A 24,690-nucleotide genomic window follows, 5' to 3' on the forward strand; every position below is an offset into this window, starting at 1 on the left:
CCTTAAAGGAAGGTTAGTTCTGTTTTTTCCTGATTAACTAGGAATGCTGGGTTAGGCATGGCTTAAGAGCTTTGGCATGTCAACCAAACTTTTTCCCCATATGCCGTCTTCAAAACCCTGAGGAAATCTAGTATATAACTTCTAACTATTCTGATTTCACAGAGACAGTTCCAATTAATCCTCTATCATTTCACTTTCTGAGTTGCTACCATAATGCCCCAATTTCTTTCTTCTCCCCTCTCCTTTGTCTTTAACATACTTCATTACTGCAAGGTGATTTCAAAGTAGAAATGTAGTTTGTACTCAGTTAATTCAGCAGGGAGTGGAGAGAATCAAATTTTGCCCTTCCCAGTAAGTTCAGGCAAATGCATCCTGGTGCAGCCTTCCCTAGCTGGTATGTTCTTTCTCAATAATACCTTTTGCTGTCTTGACCACATCCTGATGTTGTTTTGGCCACAAGTAACAAGATTATCATCTGTGACATGTTGGAGGGTGTGTTAATAACTGTGTCAGAATCTCAGCAGGAGAGCTGGTGATCCAGTATTTCAGGCTTGTCGTTCTAATCAAAATAGGAAGAAATAAAAACAAAAAAGACCCAGTCCTGCTGTTATGTGACCTTGCAGTCATAAATACAGATTTGTGTGTGTGTGTGTGTGTGTGTGTGTGAATATTTTGTATGGAAAGCAATTTCTTGGCTTCTGCTTTCCATGCAAAATTCCTAATAAACACAGGAATAAATATCTAGACTCCTGCTGTGTGTTAGCAATGCAGATGGCAAGAGCTATAGCAATTGCTACAATGGTGAAGCTTCTCTAGCTGAATGGTAATGAGGCACTTAAGGTAACAAAAAGTTCACAAAATAGTGCAGGCATTGTGAGTAGAGAGGAGTTGCATTGTTCAGTGTTCATTATTTCCCAAAACAATGGTGAAGAGAGAGCCATCGCACACCTGCATTCGCATTTTATAGAACAATGAAATGCCAACAGTAATAAATATTCAATATGGAGTAGACTGACATTTCTAATGTGTGAAAACTGATGGAATTGACTGGGAAATACAACATCTTAAGTACAGCACCTGACTGATTCTTAAGTGTGAGTGACCAATGTTCAGATATAATTTATATGAAACTTCTCTTCACTGTGGTCCTCAAAATTTTCCTTTGGTCATGTCCTTTCCACACAGTGTTTCGAAGGCACAAATGGAGGGCAAAAAGGGAGAAATGTGTAAAGCGGAAGGCACATCAAGCCAACCCTGACCAGGACTGCCTTCCATCTGGCAACCAATGTCCTCACTGCGAAAGAACATGCAGATCAAGAATAGGTCTCTACAGCCACCAGTGGACCCACCACCAAGACACTACATTTGGAAGGAAATCATACTCAGACATGAGGAATCACTCCTGATGATCTTTTAGGATTGACTGGCCTGAGTTCATCAGCTGTTCACATATAACCTTTCTTCGCCTTGGCATTGGTTGATTGAGTTTATATCCTGTCTTTCTCTCATAATGAGATTGTGAAGAGGCAAATTTAAAAGAGAGGTCTGGAGGCCAAAGTGGAGGTTCCATGTGAAGAGCGTTTGAACATGGTCAGTCAGTCCTAAGAGCACTGTAGTGAAGGTTTTCCTCATCATGGTATCTATAGCCCAGGGGATAGGATTAGAATCCAAAAATACTTTAACAGATTAAAGAGCTGGGCCATAACTTTAAAAAAGTCAACTAGGAGAAATATAACACTTAAGCAGAAAAAAATGAAATGCAGAGAGGTGGATGTGTGACACCTGGTTTGACAATAGTACATGTGAAAGGGATCTTAATAAGAGTATAGTGTCTAGACTGAGGGAAATAATAGTACTCCTCTGTTCTGTTGTATTGTATCCATCTCTGGGCAACATAATTCAAAAATAATATTAACAAGCTGGAACATGTCCAAAGGAGTGTGACCAAAATGATGAAAGGTCTGAAAGCCATGCCCTATGAGGAGCAGCTTAAGGACCTGGTGTCAGGACCCAGGCTACACAACACCAATAACCATGCGCAGAGGCCAGATTCTATCTAATATCTTTATTTTAGGAATATATAAAGTCAATAAAAACAAGTGAAGAATAAAGTTCAGAGTAGACCTTTCAGGAAAGGTCAAATATAGTCCAGGAAAATAATGTCCAATATGAGATATTAGAGTCCAAAGTTATAATCCATTAACCGAAACACACACTTTGCCAAGCAATAGTGTGGGGAGATGACAAGGTCTTTTAGTCCATTGAAGCTTGACAACAGGGCTGGAAAACAAACTAGATTCTTGGCGAAACAAGACTTGGTACGAGGCAAACAAGAAACAAGAACAAGGTCCGTGGTGAGGTCCGCGGTCAAACGTGAAGCAAGGCAGGCTTGGAACTTGGTCCGGGAAACAAGGAACTGGGATTACTAAGTCCACACACGATCTCACTCCTCAAGCTGACGAGTTGACTCCGCAAGATTTCCTTCGCGGCAAAACACCTAAATAGGGTCTCGTTTCCCGCCAGAAGAACACTTTCCCTGGAGAACTAGAAGTGAAACCACTCTGTCCAGATGCATGACTCCTTAGAATTTCCCAAGGGAAGCAGACCTAATCAGCTAATTGTTTGGCTGCGATTCTGGCACTCCGGCGATTCGCCTCCCTAGCTCCTCTATCTCTATTATAATTGTCTCTCCGGGAAAACGGGGGAGAATTCTGCCCAAGGCTTGTTTGGCTGACTTCTTGAGGGCAAACATCCTCCAGGTGCAGGGGCTCCGATTCTGGCTGAACCGGTGGAAATCCCATGTTTTCCTCTTCGTCTGCCACAATAGTACTAGGAACGGGACTACAAGGCCCATGAGACATCACACCTGGGTATGTTTAGCCTGAATAAGAGAAATTTAAGGAGGAGGGGGCATAATAGTCATATTTAAACATTATAGCCATGTTTCAATATTTGAAAGGATGTCATATTGAAGATTGAGCCAAAATGTTTTCTGCCTGTCTAGATACTAGGACAAGGAGCAATTGGTTCAAACTAGAGAAAAAGAAATTCCACCTAAGCTTTGAGAAGAACTTCTTGAAGATAATAGTTTCTCAACAGTGGAGTACACTGCTTCAGAGTGTTATGAGATTTTTAAAGAGAAGCTGGGTGGTCTTCTGTCAGGAGTGCTTTGGTTGCATATTCTTGCACGGGAAGAGTTCAGACTGGATGGCTCTTGCAGTCTCTTCCAACTGTATGTTTCTGTGTGAAGGGACATTTTCAGTACAAAAGAAGTCAAAGGATTTGGGGTGGATGAGAGAGCATGGCAGGAAGTCTCATTTTCAAGATCCCAAAAGAGCCAAAACAGTGTTCCAACTCGCAACAACTATCCATTCTTTACAAGGAAAGCTCCATGGCACAAACCTCTTTCTTCAGCTACTTTTCTGCTGTATACCATGTTTCCCTGAAAATAAGACAGTGTCTTATATTAATTTTTGCTCCCAAAGATGCGCTAGGTCTTATTTTCAGGTGATGTCTTATTTTTCCATGAAGAATTCACATTTATTGTTGTACAAAAAATGAACATTTATTATATACTGTGCAGTAGTTGTCATCACAAACCAGCATAACCAGACAAACTGAATCCTATCAAGAATTTCTTGTTACTACCATTATTTCCATGTACAACAATCTATGATACATATATTTACCAATCCTGCATGCTCTGGTGTTCTGTTCAGCAGGCATGCTTCCAAACAAAAACTTTGCTAGGTCTTACTTTTGGGGGAGGCCTTATATTTAGCAATTCAGCAAAACCTCTACTAGGTCTTATTTTCAGGGGATGTCTTATTTTTGGGAAAACAGGGTAGTAGTAGTGCTGGCCCTGTTATATTTGCTTGTGTGTAGCTCATACATTCCAACTATCCAATGTTAGATCATCACAATTCATCCTCTGTTGTCAGACTTTTTCTGTTGCTATTGAAGTGACCCAGTTATTATCTCCCCCGCCTCTTCCTGTTCTCCACCTGTGTCCTCAATTGCTGCAAACTAAATTCAAAGTGAAAAATTAGTTTGCACTCCATTAACTTAGCAGGGAGGAGGAGAGAGAAGGGGGCAGAATCTTGTAGTTCCCTATAGGCGCAGTCTCTTCTATCTTCTCCCTTATGAATAATGTTCACCATATTGACCATAATCTGATGCTGCTTGGCTACATGTGTCCCAGTTTTCATCTTATAAATGTTGAAAAGTACAATAGTTTTGCTCATTGCATATTCTGCAAAAGCGTGAAGACTATTGAGCAGAAGCAATGGCTGCTGTGCCTGCACTTGACTGGATCCCCCAGTGCCAAAAGTGTTTTTTTTCCCCTCATCTCAGGGTAGTTCCAGACAGCACTTAAATGTGAGTGCAATTGGGTTTTTAAAACCTGATTGGACTCGCATTGAAGTCCGCACATGCCCCAGAAAGCTCATGCTTTTTTGGGGCGGGTGTCCATATGCCCTGCTGGACTTTCCAGCAGGGCACTAGGACACAAAACAAAACCCCTTTAAACGCCTTTTAAAAAGAAAATAACTTACCTGGTCACCATTCCCCCTTCTCTGTAGCTCTCCTGGCATGTAGAAGTGATGCAACAGAAGAAAAGAGGGTCAGGAGCGATTTTCCTCGTCCCCCCTTCTCCTACACACCAGGAGAGTTCCAGAGAAGAGGGTATAGCAACCAGGTAAGTTATTTTCTTTTTTAAAGGCTTTTTAAGGGGTTTTGGGAGGGGATTGGGGCTGTCTTGGGTTTCTTGGACTCCAGGAGTCCAAGAAACCCAAGACAGATGTGTGGATAGGCACTGGAAGTCGCACAACATAATCCACAGTTCCCATTCATACAACACCCACAGCAGGAAAGACCCAGGTCTTCTGAAAGGCCCAGGTCTTTTCAACTGACAAATTACTTCAGCACAAAGCAGAGCTTTCCTGCTTTATGATGAAGGAATTCATTTTTACCTGAGGCATCATTTGGATGCCCCATGGAAAAACATGAGAGGTTTCACATTTTAGGTGCTCTCTGGATGTGCCCTCAGTGTTTGTAAAACTGACTTGTGATGGACCAATCTTTTTTTTTCTCTTAAGATTTAAATGAGAAGCTTTTTCTTCCTCATTGCCACTCACACTGTGTTGTGCTTCTGAAATGCAGCCCTATGTTCCCTCTACAAGCTATATCTGAACTAGAACTACAGTCTTCTTTACTCACATTTTCATATGTAACCTTTTAACTCAGTTTGCCCGTTGCAATATCATAGAATGTCTCCATTCCTTACACAGGTTCCAGAAACAGAGATTCTCCTACTTTAGGGAATTGGGAGGGACAGCCTATCATCCAGCAGTGTGTATGAAGAAGGGAGAAGGGGAGAGAGGTGGGAGAGAGAAATAGAGAGATTGAGAGATATTGAGAGAGAGAGAGAGAGAGAGAGAGAGAGAGAGAGAGAAAGCTTCCTTATGAACTCAACTAAGCTCTTCAATATCTTTCGCCATCAGCTGCACACAAACAGGGAAACAAACTGTGTAAATGTTGTTGTTGTTGTTGTTAACTTTATTATTTATAGCTTGCTTTTTCTCCAAACTGGGTTTCCAGGATGATTTTGCAAGTGAGTAATATAACTACTAGAACATCACTTTATCTCTTGTACAAAAGATGTTCTGTATTTTCTTTTACACTTGAATCATTTACAGTTATTTCTTCATATTTTCAAGTTAAGTATATGTGGTTTAATTAATTAATTAATTAATTAATTAATATATTTTCCACCAGCTTTGCTGCTTTCCTTTATGGAACCAAAAATATATTCCTACTAGATATTTCTAGGTCTTCCAGGGTGATTCTATGGCCAACTTCCAGCAGTACTCAACCATAGAATAGTTTTGGAAGATATAGAGAAGTATTTCCCCCAGGCATTTCTAACTCATCCAGCACAATTTTCAGTCAACTTCTAGGGAGGATCTAGAAATAGCTCAAGAAGTGTTCATTCGGGTCTAAAATATGCTGCACCCGTTTTTATTATTTCTATGGTTTTTCCACTTGCACTACTAACCCTCACATTGTGGTAGGACTACTGCATATTTTTTCAAAAATTGCCCAGTTTTGTTTCTTATCAAATATGTTTCTTGTACTTTTGTATATAATGGAATTATGAATTGATATATGCTTAATGCATGCTGTTGCCCTTCCATATCTGCTTTGTTGTGTATTTCTTTGGCTAGATGTTTATCATGTCTGCTTGGGTTTCATCCTGGTAAATGTAGGCATCACAAGCATATAGTATTCTGATTTTTAAAGTAACTAAAATGATTACTTAAGTAATTTTAAAATTAAAAATACTAGAATTATGGTTTTCTGTTGTTAACTATAAGCATTAGAATGAAAACTGACACTGGTTGATTTTTAAGGTAATATTTCAAGTTCTGATTAACTCATCAATAGTTCACAATCTCACAATTTTACCATCACCTACCTTTGTATGATGGGTCTGTTCCACATCGCAATAAAGTGATGTCAGGGAGCTGAATTCTCCTCCTTTCCCTCATAATTCCAAAACTGTCCATTTTCCAGTTATATTGGCTGATTTGTGCAATAAACTCCAGAACAATAAAACTTTGATTACACTGTTATCTTTCAACAGTAAATTGACCAGACACTTAACATCAAATAAATCCTTGAACATTACATTTTGGTAGCTTATAATTGCTCATATAACCCTTTGACCTGAGTGATAGGGCTTCAGTTAAATATCTCTTAACTCTTCTACAAATTATTCAGGTTATTTAAGCTGCTCAGAATTCATTATGAACTTGCTTCCTGTCTTGCCTTACTGCAGTCACTATGATTTCATGTTTCTAACTTCCTAATTATGTGATCTTTTGCAGCCCCACTGATGTATGGCTTACCTTTTTAAAATGCAATATTCATCTTCTGTTTTGTAGATGAATTAGCACCACTCTCAATAGGCATTTTCAGCAGTTCCAGAAAAGCTATAGCCCTTCAAATTTATGGTGTTGTGACATCTCCTAGCGTTATCAGCTGCCCTGTTGTTTCATGGTTTTGTATTTACTTTCTTTTTATCATTGTTCTGAGGCTTCTTAGAATGATAGAATCATAGAATAATAGAGCTGGAAGAGACCATCCAGTCCAACCCCCTACCAAGAAGCAGGAAATCGCATTCAAAGCACCCCCGACAGATGGCCATCCAGCCTCTGCTTAAAAGCCTCCAAAGAAGGAGCCTCCATCACAGTTCAGGGCAGAAAGTTTCACTGCCAAACCGCTCTCAGGGTGAAATGTGTGAACAAGTCATTTTATCAACAACCATGTAGAAAGTCCCATGTTCAAGACTTTCTACAGTAGAGGAGTGAAGCTATATGGATCCATTTCCAGCTTAGATATCCATTACTAAATGATCAGGCAGTTTCATAAAGTCATGCGAATCCAAAGTTCCAAATACAAAGTTCCAAAGACTTTTCTCATGTTTGCTCCCAAGACCTTTATTTTAAGTGTAACTCCAGCCAAAATATTAGCTTTGGATAGCATAGGGCTTAACACCCCAGTGGTGTTTGTTTTGCTGTCTGTGTCCCTGTTCAGAAGATTTCACCTCACTTTCTGTCCCTGTGATAACTTGTTTTTTTTTGGGGGGGGGGGGGAATGGCTTGTTGTGGAAACAAGGATTGGTGAGAAAGCTTCAGTGGAGACACCTTTCCCCATGATAACTCTTCGAGGAATGAGATTCCCTTCCTGCCTAGGGGTAGATTTTTCTCACTTCCTGTTGTCTCACCCCAGTCCTTAACTATGAGTCATTTGTAAGTTGAAGGTTTGTAATTCAGGGGCTGCCCCCCCCCGCGCCCCACCCCCCAACATGATATAAACATGACTAATGGCAGTTTCCTTCCCTAAGCTTTCCGCTAGAGGGCATCCATGCAACAATCTTGGCCATGAGATATATAGTAATGTGGAGATAAACCAAATGAGAAAGAAGTAGAAAAAGTACCATTTATTAGTCCAAGTTGTGAAGTTCATTTATTTATTCACTTCTTCTAAAATATTTAAGCAATTGTAATTACCCCACCAAAATATATTATCCTATTAAGTTTCTTTAGCACTATTGCATACATTTTAATACCAAATCCAATTAAATGGTATTCACAAGGTTACAAATCAACCAGCGTGTGCCCCTTCTATATATTATAACATTTTTTTCATTTGGATAGAAATTAGTGTAACCCATTGGTTAAATGGGTATGGTTACATTTCTAATTATAGAAATCTACTTCTATTTTTTTTTCCTAACAAAGTTTCTCTCCTTATGGCAAACAATTCTTTACTCTCAGTTGCCTATCTATACATTAATAGTTATCTCTTTGTTACCTGAACAGGCAAAATAGGCACAGTAAAGTCCCTGTAGCTGTGGTGGATACCTTCCCAAACTTTGTGTGGGTATGCAAAATTATCGATAATAGCTAGCCTTATTGCAATGAACGACTTCTGACCCAACAATACCATACTCTGGAGGATCTAAAAATGCCTAGAGATAACCTATTTTCTCAGAAGTGCATAGATTATACTGTGGCTACCAGTCCTATGGATATAGGGGTCACACTATACATTAAGAATGTAATGCTAAGTAAGTACTGAACAGAGTGTCTCAATCCCAAAATGTTTAGTAATGTTTCTGAATAAATAACATGCCCAGATATCTTTAGGTTAAATATCTGCATGACTGAAGCTTTTCGTTTGTCTAGGCCAATATTTCTCAAACTGTGCTCCTCCAGATGTTTTGTACTTCAGCTTCCTTAACTCCTAACAGCTGGTAAGATGGCTGGTATTTCTGGGAGTTAAAGTCCAAAATACCTGGAGGAACACAATTTGAGAAACATTGGTCTCAGCTAAAGGGTCCCTTTCATGTTCCACAATTATAGGACTACAGTCCTTCTTTAATTGCCATGGCCACATCAGATAGAATCCTGGTATTTGCATTTTGGTCAGGCATTAGAGCTGTCTAGCTGAGACTTCAAAATTTCCTTCCCTAAAATAAACCAATCCCAGTATTCTACTAAATGGAATCATGACAGTAAAAGTAGAATCATAGTGCTATGACTGTACGCTTTTCAAAGTGATATTTAGAAACCATACCCCCAAATTACAAAATATATGAAATCCTAGATGTAGCTTCACAGGAATTGGCAAGCACCTTTTGTTATGAATGATCTTTCCTTATAATAACCCTTTGTTATGTATGATCTTTGGAATGCTGCTCCAACACACCCAGACCCCCTCCTTCCATTTCTGTAATTCTCTCAAAATGAACTGGGATAAGTGAGAGGAAACAATCAATGAATTCACATCAGAATCTCTGAATCCACTTTCTGCTTCCTGGGGGAAAGATCCAGCACCCATGCCTCAAGCCAGCTTCACCTATTCAGGGTCATCATCCCCAATTATCTATTGTGTTCACTGGACTAACCCTATTGTGCTAACCAGAGCCAACCCATTAAGCCCTTCAAGGACTCATTTCATATTGCCACATCCCCTTTGATTGTACCCCTCTTGGAGGTGAATTATTAAATGGACTAATGCTTCAAATGCTCCAATGATTATTGAACTTCCCGCCACATGAAGAGCCAATCAGCAAATATGTCCAATGGAATTCTGAGACATTCGGGATGTGGATCCTAGCTGGAGAGGTTCCGAGCTAATCAGGAACTAGCACGGGTTTCTTGAATAGCTGTCAATTACGGTATGTCGGTTCTTTGGAGGGCTATTTCTGCTGACATTCTCTCTGTCCTTTGACAGATAATAACATCTAATTTTTGCCTTCAAGCTTGTCTGTATCTTATCAGCCTTTCCAACAAGCTAGACATTCTGGACTTCCAAACCCATGATTCTTGTAGTAGCTGAAATCACACAACAAACTGGCTCTAAATCTCTACAAAGTCTAAGAGTACAGTCTCCTAATTATTTCAGTGAGCTATTTTTAGCATTAAAGGTTCCCAATAGTAAACTATTTTGTTAGCTACCTTTTCTGTTGTTTTGAAAGGAATTTATTATATCTAAACTTCTCTCTGCTTTGTCTACTCAGAAACTGCAGCTGATTTAATGTTTTTGCTTAACTTGACTTCGTCTACTTAGACTGCTTAGCAATTTCCCTTTTTTAAAAATAAAAATAAATTTCTGGACAAGGGGCTTGTCATTCCATGTAAATGCAAAAGCCTCGATATTTGAGTTTGCAGGATAAAAAGGGGGATTAATCATGGAAGTAGCAAGTCTACTCCAAACAATATACAGTCAGGTCTCCACATTTGCAGGTTTAACTTTTAAATACCTAATAATGTGCAGATTTGATTAATATGGTATCTTCAGGAATCTCTAGGTCCTTCAGAACAACATTATGATCAACCTCTGGCAGATGTGAACCATAGAGTCTCGCTGGAGGATCAAGAGATTCTTAGAGAGGTGTTCTCTCGGGTAAAAAAATAGCATTTTTAATTCACAGTTTTTCCACTTTCATAGGGCTCTTATTCCCCTAAGCCCAGCTAATGTAGAAAGATAACTATTTTAAAATTATTTTTATCTTTATTTGTTATTGAACATTTTATTAGCTTGTGTATAGGTGGCAATGGTAAACTAAATGTTTACAGCATGTATGTACTTCACACAAGCTGTGCAGCAAATAACAAGAACAAACATCAACAAGCAAAGGAAAAGACAATAAAAGATTAACAACAACACCAACAACAACAACAACAACAACAACAACAACAACAACAACAATAATAATAATAATAATAATAATAATAATAATTTTATTACTTACCTGCCTCTCCTCATGGTTCAAGGCAGGTTATAAAATAATTAAAACACATAAACATTGTAAAAATGCCACACATACACATTAAATGTATTTCTATAAAATATACATATTAAAACATATTTCTATAAAATATGTATTAAAATACACAAACAGAGATTAAACAAAGGACACACATTTAAAATTCATGTTTAAAAACTGTCTGGGTAGGCCTGCCAGAAGAAACAGGTATTTAAATGGTTTTTAAATTCCAACAGCTTATTTAGCTGTCAGAGCTCTTCTGGCAGGTCATTCCACTGTCTTGGGGTGGCCGATGAAAAAGGTCCTCTGGGTGACGGTCACCAATTGGGTTCTGGCTGATTGGAGTAACCACCCCCCAGAGGACCTAAGTGTTCAGGGCGGATTGTAAAGAAGAAAGTGATCCTTTAGGTAACCTAGACCCAAATCATGTAGGGCGTTAAAAGTCAAAACCAACACCTTGTACTTTGCCCAGAAACAAACTGGCAACTAGTGAAGTGACTTTAGGATAGGTGTAATATACCAACTCCTAGATGTTCCTGTAACCAGTCTGGCTGCCATATTTTGAACCAACTGGAGTTTCTGAACTTGGTACAGAGGTAGCCCAATGTAAAGTGCATTGCAGAAGTCCAATCTTGAAGTGACCAGTGCATGTACTACCATCTTTAGGTTATCCAAATCTAGGAAGGGGCGCAGCTGGTGCATCAGTCAAAACTGAAAGTAAGCACTCCTGACCGTCGCATCTACTTGAGCTGAATTTGGAAACACGATTCCAGGAGCACTTCTAAGCTGCGAACACAGTCTTTCAGGAGGAGTGTAATCCCATCAAGAATTGGTTGACACACATCCACCCCCAGATTAGGACCCTTGATGGCAAGCACCTTTGTTTTATCTGAAATCAGTTCCAATTTGTTTTTTTCTGTTCCAGGCATTCATGCAGAGGAGTCATGCTATCCTTAGTTGAAGCTGTTTTTGAAGGTATGGGGAAATATATTTGGATATCATCAGTATACTGATAACACCCGCCCCATGCTTACGAATGATCTCTCCCAATAAATATTAAAGAGCATTGGAGGTGGAACGGCACCTTGTGGGGTGCCATATAATAGCTCCTTTCTTGAGGAGAAGCTATCCCCAAACACCACCATCTGGAATCTGCCTGAGAAGTACGACCGGAACCACTGCATCCGAGTGCCTTCGATTCCCATCCCCCTGTTGATGTTGAGATGATGGAGATCATCCACCAAGGCAACCATAGCAGTCTCTACTCTGTATCCTGCTCTGAAGCTGGTTTGAAATGGGTCAAGGAAGTGTGTGTCATCTAAGACTGCCTGGAGTTGGGGGGCAACTGCCGTCTCAATCACCTTGCCCAAAAAAGGAAGGTCTGTAATTATTAAGGTCCAGGGGATCCAGGGAGGGGTTTTTTTAGTAGTGGTCTAACTACTGCTTCTTTTAAATAGGATGGAAAATTTCTCTCCCTGAGAGATGCAGTAGTAATTTGTTGTATTTGAGATATCTTCCCTGAGGATCTCTGCATCTCCTTGTACAACCAGCCAAGATGGATAGAGATCAAGAAAGCAAGTTGTCTTCCTTACTTACCCCAGCAGCTTGTCCACATCAACAGTACTCACCCATTGGAACTGATCCAGTGTAATCCCACTTACAGAGTTGCTAGATATCTCATGTTGACATCTAAGTCAACTCTAATGTGAGATATTTTATCTGCAAAATGGCTGTTAAAAGCATCACAGTGAACTACTAAAGGTTCTAGCGATAGGTTTGGAGGGGAGGGCACCTGGGTTAATCCTCTCAATACTCTGAACAGCTTAGCTGGACATGAATCTTCAGATGCTATGTGTGCAGAGAGAAAAAAGCTTTCTTCATTGAACGCATTGCCACCTTATAGGAGTGAAGGTGCCCTCTATACCATGATACTAGCTGTGATACTAGCTGTGATACTACAATAAACATTGGGCTAAAAAGTTGGAAACTTTTGTGATCAAAAATCCTTATTTGAATTAAGGCTATGTTCTCTTAGAGGAGATGTTTTAAATGTTTTTGCTTTGCCTAGTTGGAAAGGGAACAGAGTCCCATTTGTCACACGTCTACTTAGAAATAAGCCCTACTAAACTAATGGAACTTCATTTCATTCATATGAATAAATCCAATGGGAAGCACACATTCATACAAAATAACATTTGAAATCTACTTTGATAAATTTCTTACTCAAATGTCTTTTGTTGTTAGCTACCTTCAAACCAACTTTGACTTATTGCCATCTCATGAATGAAAGACCTCATAGTCATTCTATCCTCAACTACCCTGGCAGACATAGGACTGTGGCTTCTCTGATTCTTTCCATCTGAAATTTTGTCATCTTCTTTTCCTACGGTCTTTCTACTGAGTCATGTTTTGTCATATGTCCCAAGTACCACAGTCACAGTTTAGTCATCTTGGTTTCTAGGGAAAAATTCAGGCTTGGTTTGCTCTATTACCCATTTATTTGTACTTTTAGCAGTATCCTCAGAATTCTTCTCCACACTGCATCTCAAATGAGTGGATTTTTCCCTCCATCAACTACCATTACTGTCCAGTTTTCACAACTATACATAGAAATGGGAAATATGATAGCATGGAACATCCCAAGTTCAGTATTCAGTAATATATCTTTACACTTCAGGATCTTGTTTAGTTCTTTCATAGCTGTCCTTCCAAATGCTAGTCTTTCTCTCACTGCAGTCTTCCTTCTGAGCCAAAGTATGAAAACTTTTGAACTATGTTAGTATCTTCATCTTGTACTCTGAAGTTATATAAATCACCTGCAATCATTTTTGTTTTCTTAATGTTCAGCTGTAAACCTACCTTTGCACTTTCTGTCTTGATTTTCTTCAAGTCTTTGATATTTTCTGCTCGTATTATGATGTTGTCTGCTTACCTTAGATTACATGTGTCAAACTCCAGTGCCGTGACCCTCCACTTCATTTTATGTGGCCCTCCGGATGCTGGACTACAACTCCTGTGTTCCTCATCATTAGGCATCTTGTCTAGAGCTGATGGGAGCTGTGATACAGAAACACCTTTGGCTTTGAATGTTTTAATGAATTTTAACTGTGAATTGTAATACTGTCATGTTTAATTATGTTGTAATGTTTGCATATTTGTATATTTAAATTGTGTGGTCATACTTTTAATATAATCTGCTTTGAGTCTCCTTTGGGAGAAATAAAGTGGGGTATAAATAAACATAATAGTAATAACACCTGGAAGACTGCAGTTTGCTCTGTTTAGTCAAGAGAGTAGGGTTTGAAATTAGAGACAAGGCTTGTGGGTATGATATCCGACTTTAAAACATTTTTAACCTTTCCTCAGCCTCAAAGCCATGCTGTTGGTTTGCAATTCCCATCATCCCCAGTCCTCATGGCAAATAATCAAAAGTGATGGTAGTTGTTGTTCAGTAACATCTGGGGACCCACATTGGGTCGAAACTAAATTGGGTAAAAACTAAAGATCACTATGTTAAAAAGTTATAGTTGGCCTTCTTTGTCTACAGGTTCTTCTTCCATGGTTTCAACAGTCCTTTGAAGGCAACCATAAGGCTGACGTAGCCCTTGATGAAAATGAGTTTGACATCTCTGACATTGATGTTGATGTCCTTCCTCCAATGTTGATGCACTGAGGACTTTCCAAATTTCAAAGCTATTTATTGTTGAAGGCTTTCATGGCCGGAATCACTAGAGCGTTGTGTGGTTTCCGGGCTGTATGGCCATGTTCTAGCAGCATTTTCTCTTGACGTTTTGCCTGCATCTGTGGCTGGCATCTTTCCACGTACATATGATTGTGAAAGGAAGAGCAATGTTTCTTTCCAATGGAGGCTACAACTACTGCGATGTTATAAATGAGAGGGGGGATCCTGTACAAATGGCAGTGCAAAATGAGGCTGCCCATCAGTTGCTGGAATGTGCTTTACTCTTTAAAAAACCCAACAAGATGATTTACATATATATCTCTGCAACTTTCTTAGTGGATTTCACCTAAATGCAAAAATTGTAGCCCACTGCTTTTCTTTTCTTTTATTATCTGAAGCTCTCAAAGGGAACTGCAGGATGATTCATGCATCCAGATCAATTACTCTTTTCAAGATAGACCTTCTGTGTTTATCAGTACTAGGCTAGGCATGTCAATGCAATATCAGAATTTCCCATAAATTCAATGTTCATGAAAGCAGTAGTGTGTGGAAATTATTTTTTTTAGAATCACTTTTAACCATATACACTTTACTTCTTATTTGCCCAACATTGTAATACAAAGTTCAAATGGCTAAATATAAAAGTTCAGGACATAAAATGAGAAAACATATATTTTAAAAAATCAGAAACGAATGACATCCCTGTACAGAATAACAAATGCAAACATTCCCTTTTTCACTTGCCAAATCTCATATAATATAAATGCATATGGCACCTTTTTTCCAGCTAACAAACAGTATGTGTAATAACCTGTTTTCCAGGCCATTATACTGTATCTGTGATATCTGACTGGCAAACCTGCTGACACTCAGTGCATTCACATTTTTAAGTTTATTGTCAAAGAAGTCATTAACTGGGTCCAAGACAAATTCATATCTGCATATTTTATTTTCTTCTCATTCCTTATGTCCTGAAAGATATGTCCCCACATTAAGTAGTCTTCATCACAGTAAAGATCTCGCCAAGACTTACCATGTTTTATTTCATTAGCAAATTAGCATGATTTGATGGGGATCCAGATGTCTTCTATCTATGAAAGATATCTTGGCAAGCATATCACTAGAGGTTATAAAGTTAAACACAGAGAGATTTCATTCACAGCATACAATTATAATCTTTGATACCACTTTAACTGCAATGGTTCCGTTTTATTGAAACCTGGAATGTTTAAGGAATACCATTCTGTGTCATGTATTTAACTATTAGATCAGCTTCCAGGTCTGAGGAGAACCTCTTCTCTCAGAACGATGTTGTATGGAGAAAATATCAAATTATCTGTGAAAATGATCTGTAATAAATTGCTGGTATTAGAAGTAATTTGAAGACACAAAGGCAAGACCAGTGTGTAAGTCCCTTGCCCAACACCATCAAGATAAACCAGGATCCATGAAGAGGTTCCTCACATATTTTCACATTGCCTTATAATGCATATATCTTAAATGGGTATTTTGAAGATACCATGTTTGGAACTTTGAGAAAATTGCATCCATTGGGCAAAGTCGATATATAGTTATCCAATTTAGAAGCTTTGTTTAAAAGTTTACATTATTTTATATGGCCACAAGATGGCATTGCAGAAAAGGAGTTTTGCAAATTTTCCTCAAAGACACAGGAGAGCTCTCCTGTAATGTGGAATAATCAACTGGCATGCAACATGCAAGGCATTGTAGTTAGACCACCTGATGTTATCATCACCACCCAGAAGGTTATTATCACCACCAAGAAAGGAGCCCTCCTAGCCATTTCTCAACATCTTGAATTAGCAGGCAGAGTATAAAACAGGGTTGTGTGACTGTGCTCCATTTTGGGAGCCAGTTTTATATCCATGAGACCTTCCAAGGACTGCTCACATGGCCCAATAGATCAAAAAGAAAAAGAAAATCAGGAAATGTTTAGCCTAACATTGCTGATATTTAAAATGTTGTAATTTCTAAAGAACTTTTTAGGTAAAGCAATTCACCCTTTTTTTATCAGGATGGTGTGATGAATCTGAAGAGCTCAGGGTCCACCCAAACATTATTGGCACCACATGCAAACTTACACTGGACTTTTCTACCCTTAAACTAAAAAGGTCTTTTCAGACTAATTTTAAAGATACATGAGATCCCAAAAAGTAGCCCCATTGTCAGAAAGCAGAAGTCTGCTGAGGATCCAATGTGATTCCTAATTTCCAAATAGCTGTCCACCCCTGCCCTAGGAAAATACAAGCAAAGGCCCACAAATGATAGAGCTAAATCCAATCACTTTGCTCTTCTAATGTAAACCCGTGGAATAAATGCTGGGTGATAAATCCATCAGTGATCCCCATTGAATTAATGGTTCTACTTCAGTGGTTCCCAACCAAAAAAAAAAAGAAAACTTCTTGGTGTCTTTGTTTTTAGGCCTGTTCTTGAGGTTATTTGGGGTGCTGATTCAAAAATTGCCTTAAATAGACCACATCAACTCTAGATTGTTAAATACGGTTTTTTGTGGGTGAGCAGATGGGGACTACTGGATCGCATATGTTCTGTATCAGAAACTAAAGCTGATGTGGTCCATGCAATGCAGTTTTCTGAATCAGCTTCCCAAATAATCAAACCAAATCTAAAGTTGACTAAAAACTGATTTGTAACCCTTTTGGTACTAATTTTGGAAAGTTGTCCCTGGTTTAAAAAGGTTGGGAACAACTGATTTACTCTATTTGGGACTATCAATTGGATTTAGCCCATAATCTGTACCTTTTCATAACTCTCTTCTATCCACCACCAATCAGAGCCACTGAAGAGCTGCTTCCCTGTATCTTTTCAGTCCCCCAAACCCATGTATCTCTATTGGATGGACTTCCTTCCCCATCCTTTCTCACATAGGTCTTCTGAGGCCAAGAATTTCTCTAGAGGTCCTATAGTGAAGGATAATGATTTTTGGTGACACACAAAGCTCTGCTAAACAAGTGGAAAAGAGTGTCAAGCTGCATTAGTTCTACCATTCAGATGTACCCAAGGATAGGTGGCCTTTTGGCAACGCACCCTCCCCCCCCCCCCATGCAATAGGGAAAGAAGTGACCTACCTGGCAGAAGAGTCCTGAGAACTATAACCAGACATCGTGAGTTTATAATGGAAGCTAGTGAATGTCTGTCCCTGAACTGCTCAAGTCTCTTGTGTTATCAAGTTTCCAGTCCTCAATGAGTAGCTAGGCAACAGACAGGACTAAGCTGAGGGATTCCTTCCCTCACATTTCTATGAATTTTTCCCAAAAGGGCTTTGTCCTTCCTCCTCTTGCTAGCCGATGTCTCCTCCCCCCCCCCCCCTTTGATGATGTAGTAATGTAATTCGGTGAGGGATCTTCCTCTTTACCTTCTATTGCCCTGGGCTGGCCATTTGGCCATTCGTCATTTTTCAGTCTTCTGCATTTGAGGATGCACATTTTTGCCTCTCTCTAAGCCACATGTAGCTGCGTGGACTTTTTACCTTGTTACCTCTTTAGAAGATGAGATTTAGTAAGCTCGTTTGGGTTCTTCCATTTGGGTCATGTGAAGACTTCTCGACGATACCAACCTTTTCTATCAAGAATGTATATTTTTTTAACTTTAATAAACATTTTTGAACCTAAAGTTCTGACTCTGCAATCCTAAACTGAATGCAGTTTGCCACCGCCTTCACTGCCTTGGCTCAGTGCTATGGAATCTCGTTCTAGTTAGTGAGACTGCTGCTGCTCAGTCGTTTAGTCGTCTCCGACTCTTCGTGACCTCATGGACCAGTCCACGCCAGAGCTCCCTGTCGGCCGTCACCGCCCCCAGTTCCTTCAAGGTCAAAACTACATGGATCAGTTAGTGAGACATCATCCCTCTTTGGCGGAGAAGGCGAAAGACCTTGTAAAACAAAACTGCTCACGATTCCATTGAGTCTATGGCAGTTAAAGAGGTGTCAAACTGCATTAATTCCACAAAGTAGACGCACACTGTAATTGGTCTCCCGCTCCATCTTGTCCTAGCCCACCTTCTTACTCCCCACGTGCAAAACCACTCTTTCCGGTGGGCGAATTATTGCAAATTTACCCGCCGAGAAATAACCGGGACTGTCCTTCGCTAAACTGGTTTCAAAAAGACGCGCAGAAAGAAATACTCAGAAGAAATCCGATTCGAGGGAGTTGGTGGCTTCTTCTATTTTCTGAATCGTTTGCTTGAAATGTTAAATTCTTTGGATTCCTTTAAGGGGTGGGGGGAGCTTATTAAGACCCTCTCCTTCCCTGCCTCTGCGTAAAACCGACAACCGGAGATATGAGATTATGTAAACGCTTTGATATTTTTACCGCTCGGCTGTCACGAAATGGATGGATTTGTATTCCTACGTGTGTTTGAAATAGTACAGCCGGCTCTCGCTCTCGCGCTCCGTTTGGGTTCTTCCATCTTCGACGATATCAACCCCACTCGAAATGGGTAAAGGATTGGATCCTTCGCCCATCTCTTTGCTCGGAAAGGCGTCGGCTTCCCCGCTTCCCTTGTTTCAAACCAATAATGCCAATGGCTTGGATCAGGCGCCAAGCGAGAGATGGGACCGAGGGTCGTTATGAGGTCGACCCAAGACCTTTTGCTGCCCGAGGCAAGAGCCATAAATAGCGGCCTCCCTTCCCCATCGCAATTCGACACCGCTTTAACTACCATGACTGCAATTTGGTGACGCACCGGCACGCTTTGGCAGAGAAGGTTAAAGATGGTAAAGCTGCCATTCCCAGGGCTCCACAGCATTGAGCCATGGTAACTCTCAAGACGTCCCTATTTTATGAGAATGGCTCCCTATGGTAAAAGCAATACGCCACGCAAGGTCGTCATCTCGCGTGATGGTCATCCGAAGAATTATGGTGCCCCCATTTTCGATTAGAGCGGTTGCTCTCTCTTGGTGCAATTGTGACGCTGGAAAAGCTGGGTGGCTTTGGTTATTCGTGGCACGTGGCGTGACGTCACGCAGGGAAGAAGGCGAGAGCTTTGTCCTTGGTGGGACCTCAGGGTCGTGGACCAGATCTGGCTTGGTGGTGTTCTTTTTGTTTAACGCATGAATGACTCCCTGATCTTCCAAGCCATCGGATGACATTATTCTTGTGGTGAACCTATCACTGGGCTTTGTGAGGCTGAAGGTGCAGCAACACTGAAGAATTAATGAGGTTTGGTGCTATTTTAACTGCCATGGCTCAATGCTGGGAAATCCTGGGGTTAATAGTTTGGGAAGTCATTATTTGGCAGAGAAGTGTAGTTACAAAACTACACTTTCCGTGATTCCGTTCTACACTACTCTATAGTGTAGAACGGATGAACAGTTGCTTAAAGCTATACAAAAAGTTTTCATGGCTATGTAGGGATTCGAACCCTGGTCTCCATAGTCATGGGGTGTGTCTATACTGTAGAATTATTGCACTTTGACACCACTTTAACAGCCATGACTCAATGCTATGGAATCATGAGAGTTGCAGTTTTGCAAGTTCTTTTAGCCTTCTCTGCCAAACTACAACTCCAATGGTTCCAAAGCATTGAGCCAATTAAAGTGGTGTCAAACTGCATTCATTCTAATGTAGAGATACACCCATAATCAAATATTCAAACCAGGACATCACAATGGGTATGTGCCTGCAAGTTGCTTGTTGACCATGGATTTCAGAGTGTTTTCTAAGATAAGGAATATTTAGGGGTGGTTTTGTCAGTTCCTTCCTCTGAAATCTAGCCTACAGTACCCTGTAGTTTTTTGTGATCTCCCATCTAAGCACTAATCAGGGCAGATCTTGCTTAGCTTCAAAGATCAGATGGGATCTGGCATTTCAAGAGTAGTAAATCCCTGGGTATGAAGTGGGGCTTGTTCCAAGGAAAGTGTTCATAGGCTTGCCACATTATTATGGTGTTATGTATTTGTTGGATATACCCTTCGAGGTCAATATGTCTACACAACTACATGCACATATGCAAGCATACCATTATCTTCAGTGTTTACGGTAATACACACATTTAACCACCAGTTGTTCATTTACTATAAATACAATCCCTGTTCAGAAGGAAGTAGCCCCATATAATTCAATTGGCCTTGTTGTTGTGTGGCTTCAAGTAGTTTCCAACATGGCAGATCTAAAGCTAACCTATTGTCATGTATCATGTTCGGTGGTTGATGGTGGTTAGGGATGTCAGGCCTAGCAGTTGGTGATGGAAGGGATTCATGTAAGTCTTAGTTCTAGAGGGCTGAGTAATCTGTAAGTAGGAGTTAAGGGTGAAAGCAAGTAAGGGTGGAGGCATGCAACAGATAGGTTGCAGCTGGGTTGTACTTTTGAAAATCTGGAACCACTGGACTGGCCATTGACTACGGTATAGACTCTTGATCCTTGGACTTCACTCATTGAGCTGTGCTTGACTATTGGACTGGACCTTTTTTGACATTGGTTTCTTCTTGTACCTGCATCAGCATTTGCTATCAGTTTTGTTTTGATTCTGTGGCTGAGTGCTATCTTTATGTTTTAAATTGGAACTTTGAAAACAGCCAGACAGTAAGTGCTGCTTTAATTAAACAGTTTGAAACCAGCTGGGTGTTTGTTTTGGTTCACCTCTGCCTGCATACTGGCAGAGCCCTGGCATCATGACAGAATACTTTTCTACACAAAGATCATTCTCTAGGCTAGCTCCTTATAGCTAGTAAAACCCAGCTGCAACCTATCTCTTGCATGCTCCCACACTTCCTTGCTTTCACCTGTAATTCCTAATTACAGATTACTCAGCCCTGTAGAACTAAGACTTACATGAACCCCTTCCATCACCAACTGCTAAGCCTGACATCCTCAATCACCATCAACTGTGGAACATGATACATGACACCTATCAAGAGGTTCTACATAGCAGGATTTGATCAGTGGAGGGTTACCTTCGTCTTCCTCTGAAACTGAGAAAATGTCACTAATGTGTTTCCATGGTCAACTAGGAATTCGAAGTCTAGTCTCCAAGTTAAGTGCTGAAACCCCCATTAGCTTCTCCCACCCAAATATAGGATTAAAGTATTCTGTTCCAGAGAGTGTGATAGATCTAACCACCCCTTTCCCCATTGTAGGAAAAGTCTATTTTAATTTCTGCAGACTTAATTTTTGCAGTCTTCCAAGTGATTGCAAAAATTAGTTCTTATGTATAAGACTAGTGCAAGTTTTTTAAGCAAATGTGTCAAAATCTGGTGTAGTGTCAAAAAGAAAATATAAAACACCCCATATTCCATATATCAAATGAGCATTGCTTTTCCCACAAAGGGTTAAAACATTTGGACTATATTGCAATCTATATTGTTGTAACAGATTGCAGAAGTACTTGGAATTCTCGAAGCTTCTTTTCAATACTATTTTGCAATGTTGAGGAAATCTTCTCTGCCCACTAGGAGTCACTATTTGAAATTTTCCTGATTTAAAAGTAAAAGACAAGCAAGTTGGAACCTAGATAGTACAGTTTTATGAGGGGAGAATAGAAATTTCATAGTGCAGTGGTATGTATATTTAGTTATGATTAAGTCACACTATGTTAAATATCTCCTATGTAAGGGGGGATAGCATCCTTCCTCCAACCAGGAGTCTTTCAGATCATCTAAAATACAAGCCCTATAAGCAGCAAAACAGAATAGCTCCTGACAATAGGTATATAATGGGAGTTCTAAGGTGTATCTTCCCTATAGAATTAATGCAACCTGACACAACTTTAACTGCCATGGCTCAATGCTATGGAATCCTGAAAATTGTCATTTTACAAGGTTTCTGCCTCATCCAACTACAGATCTCAGGATTCCACAGTATTCATCTATGTTAGTAAAAGTGGTATCAAACTGAATTGATTCTAGAGTGCAGATGATCTGAGTCTGTCCAAGGCTTCTGGAAGGCAGCAGTTGGGGGAGTATACAGGAATCTGGGATTCTGGGTTCTGATTTCTTTTTTGTTTGGAAACTCAGGACAAGGGACTTCCATTATGCTCTAGCTGAAAAGCAATTGTCCAAGCTCTATAGTTATATAAGTAATACATTGTTTTCCCATGGTAATAGCTGGAAATCTGAAATCTGGAAAGACTTGTATTTCATTACATTTTTTATAGTCCTACTCTTTATTGCACCACAGTAGACTTGCAATACCAAGCACCTATCAAGAGATGTATATAATTATTAGGAAAAATCAGTTTCCTTCTATTTTAAATTCTCATATATGTCTAATCACTCACTATGTTCTAGCACTAGTTAAATATTGAGTACACTGTAATAGCAATTTCTCTTCTTTACATTAAAATACTGTACAGATCTAAGGAAGGATCTATTATTTTAGAGGAAGAAACTTCACACTGAAATGTATGAGTACTTGTCTCTTTTCTTTGCTGAATATAACCTTGTCACCCAAAGCTGTAATGAAACTGAAATCCACAAATAACCCAGTTGTCAAATAAATTAAGCATTCACGTCTTGCAATGAGCCCTTCAGATTTTTCAAATAACTATATGTCAATATGATATCTGAGATTTGGATCTGAAATTCAACAGGAAAATGCAAAAGTGAAAACATCTGAATGGCAATATCTGTCCCATTTCATTTAATTTCTTCAGGAGATGAGTTTACTGAAGAAAGCATCAAACTAAGAGGTCAGCTCACCAGACTGCCTCACACTTCAGACAGCCCCACAAACTTCCCCCCACAAACACAAAAAGCCAAATAACATATTTTGTCTGGATTTTAAAGCCACCTCTCCACATATCAGGAAATAATCCTCTGCACCTTATTTTAATTACATCTTAAGAAGGTGGGAGTCATTATTTTGTTACTACAACAACCAGAACCCCAAGCTATGCATACTTGGGCTTTCTGAGTGCAACTTTAAAAGTTGTTAGCTTTCCACAAATGGAGTAGATGCATATGTGAGTGTGTGTGTGTGTGTGTGTGTGTGTGTGTGCCTAAATAACCTAGGCATTAGATTTTGACTGATCTTTGAAGCTAAGAAAGCATGATCATCAGGTTTACAGATGACACCAAATTGGGAGGCATAGCTAATACAGGAGCAGAATTCAAAATGATCTTAACAGATTAGAGAGATAGGCCAAAACTAACAAAATGAAGTTCAACAGAGACAAATGCAAGATACTCCACTTAGGCAGGGGGAAAAAAGAAATGCAAAGGTACAGAATGGGGGACGCTTGGCTCGACAGCAGGTGTGGAAATGATCTTGGAGTCCTCATAGACATAAATAGGAGTATAGTGTCTAGAGCCAGAGAAGTCATGCTACCCCTCTATTCTGCCTTGGTCAGACCACACTTGGAATACTATATCCAATTCTGGGCACCGCAATTGAAGGGAGATGTTGACAAGCTGAAATTTGTCCAGAGGAGGGCAACTAAAATGATCAAGGATCTGGAGAACAAGCCCTATGAGGAGCGGCTTAAAGAACTGGACATGTTTAGCCTGCAGAAGAGAAGGCTGAGAGGAGACATTATAATACATATATGTGAGGGGAAGTCATAGGGAGGAGAGAGCAAGCTTCTTTTCTGCTGCCCTGGAGACTGGGATGCAGAACAGTGGCTTTAAACTACAGGAAAAGAGATTCCACCTGAACATTAGGAAGAACTTCCTCACGATGAGAACTGTTCAGCCGTGAAACTCTCTGCCCAGAGTGTGATGGAGGCTCCTTCTTTGGAGGCTTTTAAGCAGAGGCTCGATGGCCATCTGTCAGGGGTGCTTTGAATGGTCCATGAGGTCGCTTCTAACTCTATGATTCTATGAAGAAGGGTCAGTCCTGGTGAGTACTTGGATAGGGGACAACCAATGAATACCAGGTACTGTAAGACATATTTCAGAGGAAGGAATTGGCAAAAATCATTTCTGAGAATTCCCTGTCTAAGAAAACTCTATGATGTTAATGGAGTTTCCATAAGTCAGCAAGTGACTTGAAAGAACCTATGCACTTATGTTCCAGAAAGATCTATTCTATCTGATGGTTCTGAATGTGCTATTTGATTCTTAAACCTGAAAGAAGCTGGAGTTCAATTACCATCTCATCCAAAGGGAAGCAAATCATCTATAAAATGAGAACACAATTGCTACTTTTGTATAAACATATGCTATGTCAAAACAAAATCAGCTGGGAGACCAGTCAAA

The 24,690-nt window shown here is 39.8% G+C and overlaps 1 long non-coding RNA gene across 2 annotated transcripts; it reads right to left on the bottom strand.

Annotated features, from left to right (window-relative positions):
• Positions 1-2,050: 2,050 nt before the first annotated feature.
• Positions 2,051-24,415, bottom strand: LOC134298473 (uncharacterized). Of its 2 annotated transcripts, XR_010005575.1 has the most exons (3): positions 17,627-24,415; positions 15,553-15,639; positions 2,051-13,894 (listed from the first exon to the last, which is right to left on the bottom strand). It is a non-coding gene; the product is annotated as an uncharacterized LOC134298473 (long non-coding RNA). The 2 variants fall into 2 exon arrangements; XR_010005574.1 differs by having other exon boundaries at positions 2,051-15,639.
• Positions 24,416-24,690: the final 275 nt, after the last annotated feature.

The sequence above is a fragment of the Anolis carolinensis genome, chromosome 4, assembly GCF_035594765.1.
Source record: "Anolis carolinensis isolate JA03-04 chromosome 4, rAnoCar3.1.pri, whole genome shotgun sequence".
NCBI classification, from domain to species: domain Eukaryota; kingdom Metazoa; phylum Chordata; class Lepidosauria; order Squamata; family Dactyloidae; genus Anolis; species Anolis carolinensis.